Source organism: Rissa tridactyla, chromosome 3 (genome assembly GCF_028500815.1).
Source record: "Rissa tridactyla isolate bRisTri1 chromosome 3, bRisTri1.patW.cur.20221130, whole genome shotgun sequence".
Lineage (NCBI taxonomy): Eukaryota > Metazoa > Chordata > Aves > Charadriiformes > Laridae > Rissa > Rissa tridactyla.
Window position 1 is genome coordinate 37,315,018 of NC_071468.1, and position 21,175 is coordinate 37,336,192.

A 21,175-nucleotide genomic window follows, 5' to 3' on the forward strand; every position below is an offset into this window, starting at 1 on the left:
AAGGTCAGGGTGCTGACACCTAGAGATACTGAAATAATATTCAGACATTTTTAAGCCAGATTGTGTTTTGTTTGATAAATCATATCTTCTCTATAAAAAAATCCCTGAACAAGTTAACAAAAATCTAGTGAAGAATGGGATGACATTTTAATTGCATTTTCTTTTCAGAAAATGCTTCATCCCTCATGAGAGGGAAGGCTGAGGAGAATAGGTGTTCATGGAATGAGAGAAGTGGTGCTGCGCCATCCTGACTGACAGACAAAAAGCCTCACCAAAGTGGGATTAAATGGTTAATTTTTAGTATGGGCAAAGATTAATACTGAAGTCCCTCATGCTCCATCTCTGAATATACATGTTTTTACATGCATATGTTTATTGAAAAGCGGGTGAGCACTGAGATGAAAAATATGCAGTGGGAAAAGTGATCCAGGTTAGCTTGGAGGAGAGAGATGACTGAGGAACTTGGAAGGGCAAAAGCAAGCTAAAGCATGGTACAGTGGAAGCTGAAAAACATTCCTGAGTAATGCAAGGCAAGGCATACGGAAAGAATAATTGGAAAAAAAATAACCTCAGCTGCTCAGGAAAGAGGAAAAACAAGTTGCTATTGCCATTTTAAGTGGAGGTCAAACTAAAAAGAAAGATGTTAGAAATCTTAAGGGAAAAAAACCTAGGGTAAACCAATTCAACAGATTAAGAACAACTCTCAGTCTCAGTTATGGGTGAAATTTTAGTGCTGGAGAAGTAAGTGCGAGAAAATATCCTGCTGACAACTGTGGTGTCAGGAATTCATTTGTTTTCATTTATAGTCATGCTTTAATCACAATAATATTAAAGATGAAGGCCAAGTTCAGCATGCAGCTGTATTAACGCCATAGTTGTTATGAATTTCACCCAGTGGACCACTGGTCCAGTCCAGCATTATTATTCTTCTGGGAAAGTAAGCATTTGCTAAAACTCAGTTAAAAAAAAAAAAAAGAATCTTATGCAAACACGTCACAGTTAAAGTGCTCAGTGAAGGTGTATGATAAATATATTGGAATGTGTGGAAAATTTTATTAATCTGTCACTCAGTTTTCATGACAGGATGACATCTCCATTCGTTATTTATCTATTTTTGAACTTAAATGCATGGTTTTAGTTGCATTTACCATATTTCTGTTGTTTTATAAAACTGACATGTTTATAAATAATTGTATGGCTTAATATTTGTGAACGCGAGTTTTAGAGAAACAGAGCGCCCTGGTAGCTTGTCACTAATATTACCTCAGTGTTAAAGCAGATAATGTAAAGTACTTCAATTTATTTTTAACGTAATAACCACGAGGCTGTAGGTGTGGAGCTGAACGCAAAGCCAGTGAGTCATTTCTGTTCCCCAGTGATTTGTGTCATCTCTCTGTTCAGTACTGATCCCTAGGCAGGCTTCCGCTTTACTTCTTGCTGTGCGGCGCAATGGACGCAGCTCGTAACGGAGTCCTTAATGACTCTCTCAAATTTTACCAGGGGAAAAAAGGGGCACAGTTTTGGCCTTGATCTTGCCAATGTCACTGCTCTGGCATGTAGAGTTAAACATAGGCACCACCTGGCTTTCCTCTAAGGAAACCATCCGAACAGAAAAAGGAGAGACCACACCTTCCTTCCTCTTTTCTCTAGGGGATGCAAGAATAAGAGATAAAAGTTAAAAAAGAGAAAATGTAACCATATGTTGATGCTGTCAGACCTTGGTAAGGCTGGCAGTGCTCTCTAGAGAGCCAGTTGCCCTTGGTCGCCTCGGTCCTTGCAGCAGAGCAGCTCTTGGTGCTCACCAGCAGAAAAAAGGTGCTGCTCTGCTTCTTCACCAGGTAAAGGCAGTGCTCTGGGGGAGGGGGTGAAGCTCAGCGAAAGAGGAGCTTGTTTATCTTAACTTTCATTTCAGGCTGTGAGTTCACCAGCATAATGGCATCCACTGGTTTATGTTTCGGTAAAGTTTGTAAAAGCTCCCATTGTGCATTTTTTGACCTGATTTCAATTAGCGGGAAGCTCACTGTGTGGGAAACCCAGCTCCTGGTGAAGTTGGACAATGCCACTTGCAGAAGTCATGTTTTGCAAGAGGTATTTTGCCTATAAAATTTTCAATTTCCACTTAATATAATATCTAGCACAGTACAAAGGTTTTTATTCTTTTCAGGACTTAGAGGATAGTCTGTGGGGTATAATGTACTCTTAGCTACCAAAACAAACCACTTCACTGGTTCTGAGGAGAGGCTTGTAATAGCACCATTTGTTCAAATACTGGAATAAAAGTAAAGCAGTTAATCTAAGGAGTACTGACAGACAAAAAGCAGTAGCAATAAAAGCTAATTGTCTGTTAGCTCCAGGTATATTGAGTGTTTCAATCCTAGCCTAAAAGCATATATTAAGAAAAGGCTCTACTATCTTCACAGATCAAGCAGCAACCGGAGCGGACTGCAGTCTCATTTCTCTATATACTTTCCTTCCTAGCCCATCCCTCCTTCAGCTGACTGCCTCCATTTAGGGGAGCTTTTAACACCTCTGTGTAGGTCCCACTGAGACTCTTCTCAGTAGCTGTCAACCCCTGGCACCAGGGTGATTTCCTTATGTCCCACTTACATCCAGTGAAGCATAGGTTTTAGGAGGAGGTCACCGTAGTTCATGTGTAGAAGGAGGGGGCAGCTCATCTTCACGTGAGTTTGACTTTTTCAGTGACAGAAAACATATTCTTCATAAGGTCAGTGGCATAATCAAGGCTTTCATTAGTTATTTGACATGGTTTGTGTGTGGGACACATTAGACTTTTGGCTGGTGGGCAGAGGACCTGCAGATTTTCTCATGTGCGCTTGTGTCTCATTTTGTTCGATGCAGCCTTTCAGCCTGGGCACCAAGAAATTAGTTGCCCTTTAAGATGAGACCTCCCACTGGCTGGGACTCAAGCCCAGGAGCTGTGTGTTTATGTCATTGGAGCCCCCTCAGGTTTTCCAATAATTTGTTTACTCACCCAACAAGAACAAAAGCCACAGGCTTCAAGGATTTCTTTGCTCCAACCCCTACCTTGAAATAACAGGGCTTTGTTTTTTTCTGGCATATTTATATTGATTATTAATAACAAATACATTAATTGATATTGCCCTCCAGTAATGGATCATGATCAGCAAGACTGTGCGCAGATTACAAGAATGTAGTTTGCTATTTCAAGTAAGGCTTATGAATGAGCTAACCCTTAGCAGACCAAAGATGGGAAATCTTTTTTTCCTTTGAAAGACTCTTTGTCATAACCCACATTGATCAGCACAGTTGTGACTGTACTGTATTTAGTTATTTTTATCTAACACCTGGCAGCAACTTGTGCATCACTACTGAAACCATCAATTGAGCTATTAAGAAGGAAGACACATTTAATAACCCCTGCAGTTCTCATCACAGCAGGGCTAAGTCTAACTGTGACGTTCTTAACATCAGCACTGAATTTCAGTGCTTTTTATTACGTTGGCCTTGTTTCATTAGAATTCAGCATTCTTTAGTCTACTTACAAAACAGAGACTTTGTATTTTGCAAGTTTTGCTGGCTGACGTGGGTGGATTGGTGTGGTCAGAAGACCAAGTGATGATGTTCACAGAACAGAGGGAAAAATCAATTTAACTTTAAAATATAAGCACTTACTGAGACTGGAGAGGAAATAATGGAGGCAGGCTCTTCTGCCTAGCATGGCAGTGGGATCTGAAAGCAGAATAAGATACAGAGGAAAAACAGGGTAAGCAGCTGGAGTGAAATGCCATGCTTGTCAGGCAGGAAATCAATAATCTTTGATGGGCAAATCTTACACAAACCTTTATTCTGGGCCATTCTATGTTTGGAAATTAGAACAAAAGAAACAAAAGCTTGTTACTTGGAAAAATCCAACCTCAGGTTACGCATGTTTACCAAGCTGAAGGAGTGCCTGGAATCATTCTTTTGCAGAGGAAAAACAAGTGAGAAGGATTTTGCTGGTGAGAGCTGAATGCATACTCCTCTGGGAACAGAAAACACATGGATTTGATCACACCTCTTTCTCCGGCTTCCAGATATCCGTGCTTGCCTGAAGAACACCACTCTCCCTGGGATAGCTAAGAAAACCAAGGTGGCCATTAACTTTTCCGAAGACAGCAATGGGGAGGCGGCAGCTCAGGCAAAGCAGTGGCTCATGATGTGACCCTCTGGATCTAACAGGAATCTCTGGTGCATCTCAGAAGAAGGACATTTCAGGAGATACTGCCTGGTGGGGCCGGTGGGTAGTGGGCCCCAGGGAGCAGCTGGATTGGAGGATGGTATTTTCCGACCTGCTTGGTCAGATTGCAGCACTGCCAATCCCAGATGTTCACAAATCACAAGGAAAGTCTGAGAAAGGCCTGAGATTGGTTAAAAACTTAAAACTGAGATTTTAAAAAGAAAATAAATTTAGGGTGTGGTTTATTGCCTTCAGGTTTCTTAGCCTTTGGGGTGCACTTGAGTCATGTTTTTAAGTTTCTCTTTGCTACCACGAGGTCTAGGAAACTTACTTAAAACCATAAGCCAAGATTCTCACCTAATCATTTGACTGTGGGAGCTGAAAAATATAAAATTATGAGAGGTGCAGCACTGACTGGTGGGGCCAGGCAGATGGCAAGTGCTTGGAAAAGGCCTCTTGGAGAGGGAGGGGAGGCAGCCTGGGAGTGGGGTGCAGGAAAGAGGCCTGGGAAGTTGGTGGGGAGGAGTGTTGAGAGGCAGGCAGGGGTTGAGGATGGGCTCTCAAGGAAAGCAAAGGCATCATGGTGAAAGTCCAGGGTGATGCAGCAGTGGTGTGGATGTCAAGCCTGTCACTGGGGCATTGGCCTGTTTGGGCATGCCAGGTCCAGCTTCCAAAGGAGATGGGAAAATGTTTCCTACAATAACCGCCATGAGTTAACCCCTGCGAGTCCACGGTGCAACAAAACAAATCGTTTACCAGAAGAATTCGCGTTTCTGCAGAGACTGAGATTATTTGGTTGATTTACAGAGACAATATTGTGGCGTAGGAATTGTTACTCGGAGAAGTGGGTGCTTGGCCTGAGCAGAGTGAGCTGAGGATGATGAGTGGCAAGTCCAGATTAAAACTAACTGATAAGAAGGTGACCTGTGGCAGCTCTAATTTAGCTATTCAGTATAGTAACAGAGTAAAAATCTTCAGAGCCTGGAGAAAGCCAAAGAGCAACTGGACTGAAAAGTCTTAAGGTCATGAACATTTACATTTTGCAGTTTCCATTTTTTAAAATATCAAGTCAAGCCAGAAGTGGATGAGCGTGTTGAGAGTCACGAAAGGCCTTGGTTTTGAATTAGCCTCACTTTAGCTGTGAGGTACTTCTGAATTCAACGCAGAAGGAGAGACAACGCTGCCTCACAGTTCAAGCACAGGGTGAAGATTTAGGAAACTGCAGTCCTGTTGCCAGCTCAGCCACTGACAGGGGTATGAGTATAGTCGGTGTGAAGAATTTTATAGGTGAATGTAGGAAGCTATGCATGCAGACTGTAACGACTCCTCAGTGTCCTTCACTGTGGAGTAAAGAAATGATACAAAGCACTCCGTGACGTGTTTTCCTCACGGTTTAGCAATCCCGGCCTCCCACCAGAAAACCCTTGGCTGAATGCAGAAATTGCATTTGCATTTCTGCATGCTCTGTGGACCATTTGCACTACCCAGTGCTAGGCATATAACTTGATGGGCTGGTCTGCGGCTGACAGAGGAAATAAATTCTTGTAGGTGGCGAACGCAAGCACGGGCTTCTGTCTCCTCTTGCAGTGCAGGTGGCACATGGGGACTGGCTGGCCACGTCAGATAGTTGTGCCCGGGTGTGCAGATACCCCTTTTTCTCTGTCCAGAAGCATCTTGGATGACTCTTATGGTATTCAAGGATGGAGGTTTTGTTCTGTCTTAGACATTGTTAAAGAGAATTACTCTTAAAAAAATACCAAAATAAGTAAAAAGGAAGCAAAGCCCATTTTTTTTCACACAAATACATACTCCATTGGATGATGTTTTTATTATGCTTACTGCTGTATTGAACAAACTCCTTGCTGCACTGAGAGCTAGTTGGGGTTTTGGGTTGGCAAGCTGATACTTACCCATGTCTTCAAAGACTCTGCAGTGGTGCTGCATACTTAAAAAATTGTGCAGATTAGGGACTTTTGAAAATCCCATTAGAAGTATCAGTTCAATACGTTTTGTTAAGAAACTTGAACTAAAATAGAACCATGAAATCAAAGCCAATCTAGTATTAATATTCCAAGAAAGCAAAAGTGGAGCATTACAGACACCAAATCAAAATCAAGTCAACAAATTGACTGCGGCACTGGATCAAAATGAAACCAAATTGCCAACTTGATGAAAACCCACGGTGTTTATGAACTCCGACAATCTATGACAGCACATGTCTGTTTAGCTGGGAATTTCAAAAAGCACATTTTCTCAGAGCTGGACGCAAACATAGGGCTGAGTTGGGTTATGCAAGGTGAAGCCACCATTTCAGAGCCAATTATCTAGCTTCCTTCTTCGGATCTGTTCCTTAGCAATGAGTAATTCCTACCCCCACCCCCACGAGTGCCATCCGAGCACAGGCTTGGAAGAGGACACTCCTGATAAGCAGAAGTTTGACAGAAGTTATTTACCAGAAATTGAAGATGACAATTTTAGGTCTTTCAGGATTAAACAGAAGCCCCAGAAAATACATTAAAGAGCAATTTTATGCAATGTTATATATAACTTCTAAGCCTCAGGAACTTTCCTTCCCACCTTTTTTTTAGAGAAACTTGTGCACATCTGGAAATATAAAGCTGCACTTTAACACTAGGAAACTGAAGAGTATAAAAAGACCTGGGCGTCTTCTATGTAACAAAATAGGAAAGGAAAAAATAGATGACTAAGACAAGCGTGGTGTAACTACCTCTTGAACTCTCTCACTCCTTCACACTTATAGAAGAGAGGTAAGGTCTACAGCCGAGGCGTGAAATGGCAGCGGTCGCAGCCCTCATTGAGATCTGTGCTTTCCTGGTTTAGGGAAATACCCGTGAAATCCCAATGCTGCTGGATGGTGCCATAATTCCTATTAGCTAGAGATTTTAGAGGATCTGAAAAATCTGGAGTCAAAGCCTGTTTGAATTTTCAGATGTCCCTCAATCAGATTTGCAGCACTTTCCTCCAAGGATGAGTGATGAGTCTGTGCTGTCCTTGCAGTTTGGTCCAACAGGGCTCAAATTCACTCTCACACAGCAAGTGTAATTAAAAAAAAAAGGCTGTTTAAATCACAATTGTATCTTCATATGCTTTATACAATAATATTTATCAGTATGAAATTTACTGTAAAATCTTCTCTTTTATCTGCAGTCTACATATAAGCTATTTTTTTCCAAAACTGTATTTTGATCCCATATTTTCATAGCACCTTTTTTTGAATTTGTTTTCATTGTTGATCTTGATTTTTATTGCCAGAGTCACTGCTAGATCTCAAAATGCCAGAGGGATCAACGCCTGGCCTAAAGGGCAATATGGTTCTTGCCTGAAAGCTAGTGATTTGACATCATGTGTGCCCAATTTTGAAATATAAAATTCTGTTAATTTTTTCTATTTTTTTTCCTTTTGTTTGGTATGGTAGACATCATTGTGTCAACACTGTGGAAAAAAAGACGCAACTCCAATTCGTACCCTTCTTATAGATAGTATGTTTGCACACAGAGTTGCTTCTCCCTTTGAACAAGCTCTTACACCATAGGCTCATGGCTCCTGTCTGTGTAACAGGGGTAACAATACACATTTATCTCATAAAATCTACGGCTTTAATATTTGAGATTTAAGGCATTGTGTATATACTGTTTTGTTAAGGATAAAATGACTGGTTAGATTTTAAGGGTTTTTTTCAGTGCACATATATATATTTTATTTTCAAAACTGTGCAGAACACCAGAGAGGAGGACAATTGGAAAACTCTATTGAGAATCTGCGCCTAAACAACAGAAGCTGAAGGAGAATAGCCTTTGTGTCAGTAATCTTCCTTTTGATAAAGTTCCATCAGAGTTATGAAAGTGTGAGGTTTTCTTTATTGGCTTTTACGCTTTAAGTGAAAACTCAGGATTAAAGTTAGCCAGTAAAAGAGAAGCTTGCCTTGAAGAATCTTTGAATTTAGATAAATTTTACCAACATTTTCACTTGGCATATTTAAGCTCTTAAACTGAGTTTACAATTGAATTTAAGTTACAGTGCAATGGAATGTTAAGAAATGTTAAATATAAAACCATCTCCAACTCAGAAATCCCACAATCTGGAATTGTTTTGAGGGGGAAAGGACAAAAATCTGAGATTATTGGAAGTCTAGGACCACCTCCAATTCCAGTTTTATATTTTAATAAAACTTGAAAATTACAGAGTCGATCTCTTGCCTTGTAGAGATCAGCTGAAAAAAAACCACCACCAGATTGTGCTCAGACTGATGCTGCACGTTACAAACATGATGCTGTTATTTCTTCTACACAAAGTTTTGCGTAGGAAATTGCAGTGTAAAATGCTAGTTTAAAAATGGTTTTCCATAAGGGAACATACCTAAGCATAAATACAGAGGAGCAAGTTAAATCGGAACTTTCAGGTTAGCATTTTTGGACTGAATTTCCGCTGTGGCAGAGCGAGGCAGCTGAGACGAATGATAAAGCCACTGGGTAAAAGCTCCCCTCCCAGTCTGCGATCCCAGAGATCATAAACTAAAAAACTGTGATCGTCTTTGTAAGCCATCAGAGCCTTTCCCTGTAACTGCAATTACATTACATATTTTAAAAAATGCAATATCACCACAACAGCTGCCTCTAATGAATCCAAAGGTTAACTCCAGTGCTTTCTTCCTGTCAGAAAATATTTTCAGCCATTGTAATAGCAGAATTCAGCAGACTTTTACATCTGTTGAAGCTAATGTCGAATTTCCCATTGGCTGCAGTGAGGAGGGGGGGATTGATTTTTGTTACTTTTAAGACTGGGATTTTTTTATCCTATTCAGCGTAAGGAGTAGTTAGAGGTGAGCTTTCTTTTTGATCAGAGAGTTGTGAGTCTCTCCCAGAATTAAACCTCAGGTCTGGTCGTCTCCTGCCTCCCTGTACCCCTACCTGCGTAGCTGTCGCTCACATCATCCCTCTGATCAAAGAAACAATGCTTGCAGTAGTTATGCAGGTTTTAAAATGTTTCCTTAAGAAACTTCTATACTACAGATTCACAAATGTTTCTTTAGTGAGGGATGTCAATCAGCAGCATTGCCAATGTACGAACGGCTCCTATTTCCAAAATCACTTCTATTGTTACAGTCTGACAGACTACTCAAAGAGTTCAAAAAATTGCTGGCTGCAGGGGCTAATTCAGCTCCTTTTTGTTGCATTTCATTCTTTCCCCCCGCCATGATTACTGTCCTATTTTTTCTGACAGTTGTTAAATGACCAACTAATTACGTATTATCAAAGCTGCACGTAACAGTGGAATTTGTCTCGCGGTTGATGTATATAAAAACAAGCCGCACGAGTCAGACAGTCGGGGTACGGATGGCTGTGCCGCTCCACCTGGTGCCTGTGTTAGCACTTATTCACGCCTTCCCTTTGTTCTTCTGGGCTCCTTTTACTTTGTACTGCTGCACAGCTAGAATAGGTACTGACTGCTGCATTATGTATGCGTTAATGTTTTTTTTTATTATTACTACGGGAGAATAAAAGCGCTCATAAAGGTGTGTTTTCTTTCTGGGAGAATTTCTCGGTAATGCAGTAGCTTGTACGTTGGGGAACCTGAACCTTGACAGACGTGACAAAGATTACTAGATGCCAATTTGGTTTCACTGGTAGTTGCTCAGGCAGTTATTTGGAAGAAATGGAAAAACCCTGAGCCTCCTTCCATGCTGGAATGGGTTCAACAGTCTGCAAATATCAAGGTAGAAATTTACATGCCTAGCCCTTGAGAAGCCTATGTGCATATGATATTCTTTTGCAAATTGTTTAATTAAAGCTCAAAAAGCACATGAAATCTGGAATGCTCACTTCCAAGAACACCTACCACATTAAATCAAACTCCCCAGGTTGAAACGCAGAGATGTTTTCTAAAATGTAATTTACTTTTCCTTTCTGTTTTCTTATTTTTTCCAATTCCCTCACCTTAAGCAACAATGAGACACCTACATTCTCGGTGGTATCTGCTCAATTTCACCTGGTGAACCTGTGCAATACTGAAATGTGGAGGTTGCTACCTTACGTGTTAACTCTCTTTTGATATAAAAGTATAAGGAAGGGTTTTCGTTGTCTGCAGAGTCTTGTTCATGTTGGTTTATAGAAATTCTAAACTTTCAGGTCTCGATGTGACCCGACAGCATTCCTTCTATTATATTTGTTTAGTACTTGGCAGTTGAGGTAATACACAGCAAGGGAAGACAGAGATTACCCACTCTGGGGTAGGAGGTTGGGAATTGCCTACTATATTCAGCTGCCACTACTTGGAAAGAGATACTGGACTTGCCAAAGCACACTGCCTATAATTACCAAGCCTGTCAGTTTGATTTCTGCTTTGAACGAATTGGAAAAGAGAAAAAAGCAGAGAAAAAAGCAAAGGAAAAGCCCCAACCCTTGGTACTCGTATCGTAGCTGTTTTTCAGACCATATGCTATTTCATTTGACAAGACTCTTACCTTGCTTCCCAAGAGCACTAGGAACAAATCCTGTTTTTTTTTTTTTTTTCCTGGGCTGTTCTCAACGGAGCACGCATAGCACAGGGAGGCATTTCTGACTTTGAAACAAACACCTGCAGCCTTCATGTGAGAAGGTGACCCAAGCAGAGCCCCTCTTTCTGCATGGCGGAGGTGGGCTGATGGGTTGCCACCCATGTCTACACCCCTGTCAGTAGCGTGCTCTACCTGGCCTTCTACTTCTGTAATAACCGAACCAGTTCGCAAAGAAATGAGAGCAAACCATACCCATTTCACATGTGTATTCAATAACTTCTGCTTTTTGATTTTGCTGGCTTTCATACGTGGTCCGATAGGATCAATGTTTTTCACCCTCGGCATTTATAACTTGGTGTTTCTACACAGAGAAAAATGGTGTCACGTAGCCACACCTGCTTTCTTGCCAAAGCTGGTCCTGATGTTCATATGGACGTACCCAACCTGGCTTGAAACAGATGATAACATACCTATGGTAGCTCGCAGCCAAGGCCTTGCCAAGTATTGGGTTTCCTGGGCAGTTGCTGCCGTGGCTGCCTGCTTGGCAGCAGTCGAAATAGGTGCCTAAAGACTTTCTCCTTTATGGTACGCATAAGCTTTTGTCACAGCGGTAACAAAAGCTGTACCTGCGTTCGTAGGGTTATATCCATAAATACAAGAAAATGCAACTCATTGAAATCTCCCAGTTCCACAGGAAACCTCGTTCCCCCCGCCTTGCTTCTCTCCCACAGTGTCCCTCTGGAAAACAGGCAGCTAATTGTAGCTAGGCAAATTACTGGGGAATCTCAGACAGCTTAGGCAATTAACAGAAGTTTCATTTTGATTACTTTTGTGCAGGTTTTGTGCAGAAATGATGCTCTGAAGGCTCGTTTTAGGGAGAACACTATTATATCAATGTAGATGGCAATGTCTCTCTGATATGGTAGCTTCTTTTGTTTCAGTGAGGACAGCATCAAGACTGCCTCTTCCGGCAATGAGATCTGATGACCCTTAAAATTAGAATGGGAATGTGAGAACTTAATGATCACCTGCAGTTGTAAACAGTGCTAATTGTAGAAGTAAAGGAATCATTAGAAGCTGTAAACAGAGGGTTCTGCTACTTCTTTTCTGATTATATGTGCTATAGTCAGACAGACCCATTTGGTTCTGGGGAACCGGCAGTTGAAAATGCTGCTCTACAACATTCGCCCGAAAGAGACGGCCCAGGGAGAAATAGGTTCAAACTTGCATGGACAGTCCTTGGATTATTTTCCTGTGAATGGCAGAATGAAATAATTTGTGATTGCAGATAATGCATGAAGCAATTACCAGAAATATGGTATTTTGGCCCAAGGAAATTCGTGTTCAGGCAATAATTTCAAATGTTTTAAATTCTACGCTTCTGTAGGTAAGTGACACAAAATCCTTTTTTGGTAATGATTATATCACCAAGTCTGTCCTTGCATGCCCTTCCTTGTTAGCTATTCAAGCATTAAAAAGATTTATGAACCTTGTCTTACTTTCAGTAGCCTCTTTTTTTTTTCTACTTTTTTAGTTTGCAGTATTTGACATGCAAAATGTTATGCTTTTTTTAAATGAAGTGCACCAAGTAATAAACTACTGCATTTAAGATTAAATACATGACTTTATCTCTGCTCACTTAGACCTGGGAAAGGCTGTACAATTACAGAAACCCCAATATTTCCATGCCTGGTCAGACTAGTCCAGCTAGTAACTTAACAATGAAGCTGATAATATTGGACGCTCCGGGAGTATAAGCAAGATATTTCAAGATGAATGGTATAAAACAATCAATTTTTGAAAAATGCATTAAGTATAATGTGTGAATTTTTATTGTAAATTACTTTTAAACCTACCCAATGACTTTGTGAGAATTTTACAATCTAAAGTAAAAATAAACTTTCACCAAATTTTGAAAGACATTCTAGTCTACAGTGGTAGTATCTTCTTTCTTTTGCATTATGGAAAAAGGATGTATTGAAATACTTTCTCTCAAAGTCCATTATTAGATATACCTCGTGCGTATCATCTCATACTCATTTCTCTCTCTAAATCTTTACAGTCTCTCTTCTTATGAATAGTCTTCCACTTTCTTTATCGTTTCAAAGTATATTTTCAGAACCCTTCCGATATCTACTTTATCTTTTTATCTTTTTTTTTCCTTTGAAATAACATGAGAAATACAGCGTTCCGTATACAACACTGGAATGAAATAGAATCAAAATGTCAGTATTTTTTCCACATTCCCGGTGCTCTCTGCATTTTGCATCCTCTCATGGCTTCTGGGTTACATGGGTGACTCCCAGATCTTTTCTTTCTGAATACTGCTTCTTAATTTATGTGCATAATATTTGAGAAAACCAGAATCAAAATGAATCCAGAGCAGAAATTGAAATCAGAGGGAGAAATAAATGGAGCTACAATAAATGACCGGGGAAAATAAATAAGAGATCAGCCAACAAAACCCAGGCTTTTCTATTATTTATACCTTCAGGAATAAAAATAAATTGGCTTTGAGGAGACATGCATCAAAATTTTCAGCCGGCGTAAATCTTTGCGTCACTGCCTCCATCAGGAATGGGGGACCCGTGGAGTGACGTGCGTTGGAAGTGGCCACCTCATCAGCCTTTCTGTCTGGGCGCAGCCCAAAGGACGACACATCTGCGGGAGAGAAGCGAGCTGCAGTTCCCTGGTGTGCAGCAAGAGGAAAGCCAGGGGTGACCAATTTTTTTCCATGACTTGAGGTGGCAGTTGTTTCCGGCAGCTGGAGGGAAGGTGCCAGTACGAGGTGGGGAGCCCGGCTGGTGTGGGCTCTCCTTCTCTACTGCCACAGGCAGTTCTGGCACGCACCAAAACGTGGCTCAGAAACAAGCGCGACGTTTACTGTTGAGGGCAGTTAGTGACAATTCACATGCCTGAGGCTGTGGAGGTCTAATTGGTGCCTGAGAGAGTGCGGGACCGGGCTGTGTCCCCACCACTGCCATCCTGGAGAGCGGCTCTTCCCAGCTGTCCCCACTGTGGGCTCCTTGCCTCAGGGAGCGGGTGGGCGATGCACGCGGCTGTGGTCTGGTGCATGTTAGTATATCCCTGTGTTAACGGGCATTCTTGGGGCAGGTTCCCAGAGAGTGAGCCTGTGTCCTGGTTTGAGCGACACAGGACTAATTTATCTTCTAATGCTTGGGAAAACCACACTTTTAGAAGACTCTAGTGTCTGAATTTGTGAAAATATTTACTTTTATAGCCAGCTATAGTATGTGGGTTTCAAAGTCTCAGTGTTTCTGAGCTTGCCAGGTGCAGGGATGAGGAGGAGCAAGACCCAGGCACTTGATCCAAGCTGGCTAACAAGGATTATTTCATACCTTGAATGTCCCATTCAATATAAATTAGAATGTTTGCTGAGAAGTTCTTCTCTTTTATGATGGCTGCGATCCTGAGAACTTCTTGCCTCGGTGCCAGACCCCTGAGCCCTTCCCTTCCTCCCAAAGCCGTAGCGCTGGCAGTGTCCAACACTTGCTGTCCACTGCTTCCTACTGATAGACTTGGCTGAGGATAATCCTTGTGTATTTTATATTGGTATAGGGATCAATACTGTTTCTTTAGTGTTATTAATGTTGCTTATCTAGTCTTATCCTATTAAATCTGTTTATATTTCAACCCTCAAGTTTCCTTATTTTTTCCCCAGTTCCCCTTCCTGGGTGGAGAGGGGTCATCAGGTGAGTGAATAATTCTCTAAAGGACAATAAATTGTCGTGGGTTTCTCAAACCATAACAGCCTGCAAGTGTGACCCTTCAGCACTGGCTGAAGTGCTTCCCTCCCCGGAGCAGTGGATGACCCCGGGGTAAGCCTGGCAGACCCGACTTTGTGCCGTTTTCCGCTCTGCCCAGGAGCTGCCTTGCACAGCTGAGCCCTGGGCAGAGGGTCGGTGAATGGGGGAGGACGCTGTGGTGCGCTGTGCTCCCACAGCTGGCCTGCAGCAGTGATGGAACTCTGTTTTGGGGTCAAAAATGTGAGGTCTCTTGTTTCCGTTTTGGCTTCAGACTCAGGGAAATGCAGGCAGCAAAGGCATGGGCAACCTCTCCCTAGGGCTGGAGAGGTTCCTTTGCTGGAGCACCTCTGCTATGAGGACAGGCTGAGAGAGCTGGGGTTGTTCAGCCTGGAGAAGAGAAGGTTCTGGGGAGACCTTATAGCAGCCTTCCAGTACCTGAAGGGGGCCTACATGAAAGCTGGGGAAGGACTGTTTGCAAGGGCACGTAGCGATAGGACGAGGGGCAATGGTTTTAAACTAGAGCAGGGTAGGTTTAGATTAGACATTAGGAAGAAGTTCTTTACAATGAGGGTGGTGAGGCACTGGCACAGGTTGCCCAGAGAGGTGGTGGAGGCCCCATCCCTGGAGACATTCAAGGCCAGGCTTGATGAGGCTCTGAGCAACCTGATCTAGTTGAAGATGTCCCTGCTTACTGCAGGGGGGTTGGACTAGATGACCTTTAAAGGCCCCTTCCAACCCAACACATTCTATGATTCTATGATTCTAACTGCTGCGGAGCAGCCCGCATGGCCCAGAGCTTTGCTGCCGCCCTGGGGAGAGCACTTCAGGGTGGAGAGGGAGCTACAGCGGTGCCAGGCCTTCCCCCACACCATTTGGAGCAAGGCTGTCGTCATGTGACGGAGGAGAAACCCTGGTGCCTCAGGCGGGTAGCCGCCTTCAGCCAACAGATGGGGAGATACAACATACTCCCACTGTCCCTGCAGCGCAGGGAAAAAGTAATTTGGGAAATCACACGCTAAGGACACTCTTCCTACCCGAAATGGGACACTATAATAACAACAACAAATGGGATGCCCTATAACAACAAGTGCTATAATACAGCTGCCTGCCCCAAGTACAGGTGGCATGCCTGGGTAGATGTTATTTTGTGCTGACCTGGTACCATCTGTAAATTTTCTTCGGATAACAGGAGTCGAGGAGTCGATCTCCCAGCTGCGGATGAAGAAAGAGCCGAAAATATGCATGCACGCTGCTTATGCGCTGTGGATGTGTTAATGTGCTTTCTTCCCTCCCAGGAGCGATGTAGCGTGACAGGGTGGGGATGTGATCAGTCGCTGGTGTTACTGTTAGCTTTACAATAACGATCTTTTGATATTTACTCTTAAACTCTGTCACATATTTTTATTCCATCTTCAACAGGTGTTAATCTCTTTGCAGAAGCAGCTGAGCATTTGGCTTTGCTCAGCTGTTTCTAATCAGAGCCAAAGGCAGTCCTGAAGTGATCGTAGTATTTCCCTTTTTAAATTGACTATGAATATTTAAAAGGAAATGCTGCATTTCTGTGCAGCCTGGGCTAAATGCGTTTCTCCCTCTGCCTCGGTAGTACCTGCTTATAATAATACAGAACCAGCAGGAGGCCAGTTGGCCAGTTTTGCTCTTTCAATACACGCTGAAACGTCTGAGGGACAAGAAGGAGGGGAAGAGCCAGCCAGCGAGCCTGCCCTTCGCTTGGCATTGCTGCGGGGACCCCGTGCTCTGCAGGGCAGCAGGGATGGACGGTCGAGGTCCCTGAAGGATGAGGTCCTCTCTACAGTGGTGGCAGTGGCACGCACAGCTGGTACAGAGCGGGGCAGCATCACTGGCTTTAATAACTGGAGGTTAACATACAGTGGAACACCTCTGATATCCTTGAGAACTGATCATCTGGAGAGCAAAGAATATATTGCATATCTCTGCCTCAGAAATACACTCTCTGGGCAGAAGCTCAGGCAATGTCTCTGCCTTCTGGGCTTGCAACTGGCCCTGGGGATGCTGCTGCCTCCTCTCCCTGCCTGGTGTGTTCGTCAAAAGGAAGATCCCTGTGGGACCCTTTTAGGGTGGCTTTTTGGGATTGGACCACACGAAGAAATTTCATCAGGCTGCACCAAATGTTTGCTGACAGGACGTTAAATGAGTTGTGGCCCTCGGTGTAGCTAACAACTGCTGGATTTTATAAGCCCCGTCAGACATTCATGTCCACTGTGGTTCAAGTTAGCCGACCTGCTGTATGACGTGCATGCATTTGAGCACCATGTTGGAACAACACCACCGCCACTGCCTGGCTCTACTAGAGGGGTATTTGACTATCTGTAAATCTCAAATTGCTTTACAAAGGAAATTCCAGAAACATAAATCCAGGAAATTCACAGTAAATGTCAAACCTGGAACAAATCCAAACACGTACTGGTATTAAAATGCGCATACCTAAGAAATGTTATTAATTTGGGTTGCAAAGCAGAGCATGCCGGTAAGCGGTCAGTTAGGCATTCCCCTCTATTGATCAGCAAGCATCCCTATGGAAGAACCCTGGAGCAAGGTTACCTTGTTGAAACAGTTTGTGGTCCCACGGCAAACCAAATTCTTACTTCGCTCTCTTTCACACTGCAGCTGCTCTGCCCCTGCCATCTGAAATGCCTTCATTGCTTTCCTTAAAGCTGAAACCCTGAGACAGTCCTGGTGTCTGCAGAGCCCTGGAGCTGCCTGCAAGGAGCTGGGAAGGAGGAGGCGCCGACCAGGGTGCAGGAGATCCTCTCACACTGCTGGTTCGCTGCCTGCCCTCAGGCTCAGGAGAATTTCCTTATTCTTCCCCCTTACCAGGTGCCCTGCATAGAAAATGTAACGTGCAGGAAATCAAGGATAGGAAAATTTGTTGTATTCCCATTGCCTCTCAGTGTAACAGTACTCCCTTGGGGTGGTTGCAGACAGAGTGACTTACAGCACTGCTGAAGATGTTCTGATGGGTACAACTATTTCTTCACATCTAGGTTTTTTGTACCAAATAGATATGGGTGCAGTGAAGTGCAAGGACGGGGACAGGGTGTGGAGGATACTCTCAGAAAACTCTGAGAGGCAACTTGGGTATCGTGATAAAAAAACCAAATAAATCTTATCGTTACAGCAGCAAATGTGGAGAGTCCATTGCTGAGATGTGCTCCACAAAATCAGCAATATCTCCACTGAGTTTCTGTATCTGCAAGTGGGTCACCTGCTCTGTGGCCACCAGCTTCTCCACATCCCCCTTGAAATGGCGACCCAGAGCTGGACTTCCCCACCACCCACTTAGCTCACAGCCTGTTTCACAGCGTAGAGGGAGATGTTTTATCTTTCGCTAGAGTGAACTCATCCAGTCCTGGTACCTGATCCTAGTGCCCATGGAGGAGGCTGCATTCTCCTGGAAAGAGGGACTAAAACAGGTTTTTGTTGGTTTATCCCAATCCTACTGCCCGGTGGGATGCAGGCTGTATTACTTAGATTAATGCAGTGGACTGTGTTAGAAGGGTTACTCAGCAGCTAGTGCATCAGTGCATTTAACATTAATGCTAGAGGAGCCTGGGCCAGTGCAGAGCAAACTGATGGTTTGCTGCAAAATGATGGGCTCTGTGTGTCAGTGTGGAAAGTACAGAGCTTTGGGCAGGGCTTGTTTGCCCCTCACTGTGAAGCCTGCCCGTGGCTACTCTCCATGTCATCATTTCCTCATGGGGATCCCCCTTACTAAGTCATTGGGTAAGGGTCTTGAAGGGGCAGGGAGAGAATTTTAACCTTCTGACAAGTACAGGAAATAAAGCGGCACAACTAGGAGAGCTTTAAAGAATTAAACTGTATTTGCTTGTTTTCTTCTTCAAGAATTATTAAACCAGCCAGTCTAATTATTTCACTTTATCAGTTTGTAGATATTGAGCAAATAGGTAAGTAATGAAAACGTGCCTCTGCAATCGAGGCATTTTCAGTGGCATTAAAACAAAGGTTACTTCTGATCAAGTGTCAAGAGAAACATTACTTAATGTATACTGTCAGAAAAATAATTTTCCCATTCTTATTTCTGCTCAGATGTTGTACTTGCATATACTACACAAAGTAAAAACACCATGGAGAACACATAGGGTTACTTTTCTACAATAGGCAACCTATTAGAAAAATCAATGTCTGTGAGTTTCTGTTTGCTTTTTCCTCCCCCTTGGATCAAATAAAGCTATTAATTAGTGTTATTCATGGTGGTGTTGCCCTTTGCAAAATATACTCATTAAAAATACTTCTTGGTTCAAATAGTGTTTCATAAATTGTTCTCAACTGCAGTTTACAAATGAGATCGAGTTTGAAGAAAAAGTACATAATGTCCAAGAGGTAATCAGACAACAGTAAATAGAAAAAGATTTATTTGTAGAATATGTGTAGCACAGTACCATTATTATACTTCACACCTAAACAATAAAATGAAGAAAATCATTAAGCAGCTATTAGTATTACTTAGAATGGCTCTGAAGAGTTGGATACCTTATTAAAAAAAGCAGCATTGTAAAACTGCACCAAATTCCCCAGCTCGGTCTGAAGTTCATCATGGACCGTATTGCACACACCCATCTTCTAGTTAAAAAGAGGTCTTACTACACAGCCCTTTGTGCTGGAGAGTTCTGGTCATGCAACACCTCAAAAATGGGGCTGGGGGCAAATTCTCTGAAATCTGTTTCTTTACCGCTTGAGCAGCTGTCTCGGGATGGCTAGACACAATGAAGTGCTATACATAATTACTTTACCCATGGCTGAATGATGGCCAGCTTTGCTCAAAAGCCAACAGCTGTTTAATAGTGTGTAGTCACATGCTGTACCAGTCTATTGAGGGAAGGGATAAATATATAATCCAGCTGATGTTTTAGGTCATAGTTTAATAACACAATTTGGAAGGGAGTCAGGACAAGGCGTGCATCATGATGGGTTCAGAAATACCACGGGGCCTTTAGTGGTACCCAGGGGTGCCCAGGTGATGTCCTTCACCCAGGCAGTGGCTGAGGAGTGTACAGTCTCAGGGCAATATCCTGATGAATACATGGCATAGGGCTGTTTAACAGCTGTGACACTCCTCTGAGTATCCTTTTCAGGCTCAAATGTATTTCATACAGGGTGTCTGAGAGGCTCTGTTTGTCTTGCACTGTATTTGTATCCTGAGCAAGGTTCCTTACTCCGTGTTTTGGAAGTACAAATACGTGTTCCCCAAATCTGGTCAGTGCTTGATGCTGCCTCAGGCATGAGGGATTAAGGTAACCAGGTTTATCAAACATTTCCCAGTTGCTCTTCCCAGGTGACGGAGACATCTGCAGCGACCACAGTCATGGGAGGGATGTGAGTGAGTCACACCTACAGTTGTCCTGCAGGCTAACCCCCGTGCGGGACCCAGAGAGGACAGGGGCTGAGCCTCTCCCTAGTCATGCCTCCGCCCAGGGGGAGGATGGGGAGGATTGAGAGGATGAGTAGGGCTGTCTGTCACCCCGTGGTTGCCATGGATGGAAGGCTGTGTGCTCCCCCTGGCCCTGGGCAAGTTGCTAGTTGTGGGGACAGCCACTTGCGTGCCCCACAGCACAACAATGTGGGGGTTAGGACTGCAGCTACCTCTTTGGGGGACTGTTTTGCCCTAATAATACCATATTTTGCCTTTCCTAAATTTAGTTCTGTATTTGTTCATATGTCAAATCCTAGCCTTAAAAGTGGTAGCATAAATCAGTTATAGGTGCAGCCACAGTCCTCTCTCCTCAAGAACTTGACCAGCTTATGGCAGATGCCAAATGCTGCTGTCTCCTCCTTCCCTTCTCCTGGTGTTGCACTTGGTCATCAAAGCAAAGCACAGGAAGGCCAGACAGGTTTCGAACCCTTTTAACAATGTGATGGATCATACTTCTAATAAAACTTTACTATGTCAGTAGAACCTAAAGGAAGGAAAAACCCGACTTCTGTTTTATCTTTTTTACTGCTACCCGTCCTGTCTCAGATTTCCTTCCCAAAGTTGAGTGGTTTGGATCATACTCCTGTCCTTCCATCCCAAAAGGTGCTGGCTTCGGGGAGGGAAGCTGGCTTGCTAGAAGCTGTATACTTATTTCATTTACAAAGTGCAATGAGCCCCACTACCAGTTACCGAGTCATGCTATCTGACAGGGTGAAGTAGTTAGCCTGACAGAGAAGCAGGGCAAAAGTAGGCTCTCCAAGTGCTGCTTGAAGTTGGTCTTTTTTTTTTTTCCATCAAAAGAAAAAATAAATTAACCTTCAACAAATGAATCTTTCAGAATCCAAAAAAACCTAATTCATAGAGTAAGAACCATACACCCAGAAAGTAATGAAAAGTCACCTTTCAGAATTGCCATGGAACCATAGTATCTTGTAATACACAAAGAGACTGTGTTTCTCATAAATGATATTTTAAACTGGAACTATGAAATACCTTATATTAAAGCCACTTTAATGCTAATCTAAAACCTAGACTCATTTCTTCTCAGAAATATCTTTGAAAAATAATGGCATCTTGATAATTCCCTGTTATGCTTAGCATCAGCTAAGGCTATCGTATCAGAGTGTTATCAGTGTGAATAAAATGTCTTTCCTTCAAGAGAAAGGATTTCAAAACTATGATTGGTGATTCAGTGTGACAAACAATGGGAAAAGACAATCTTCAAT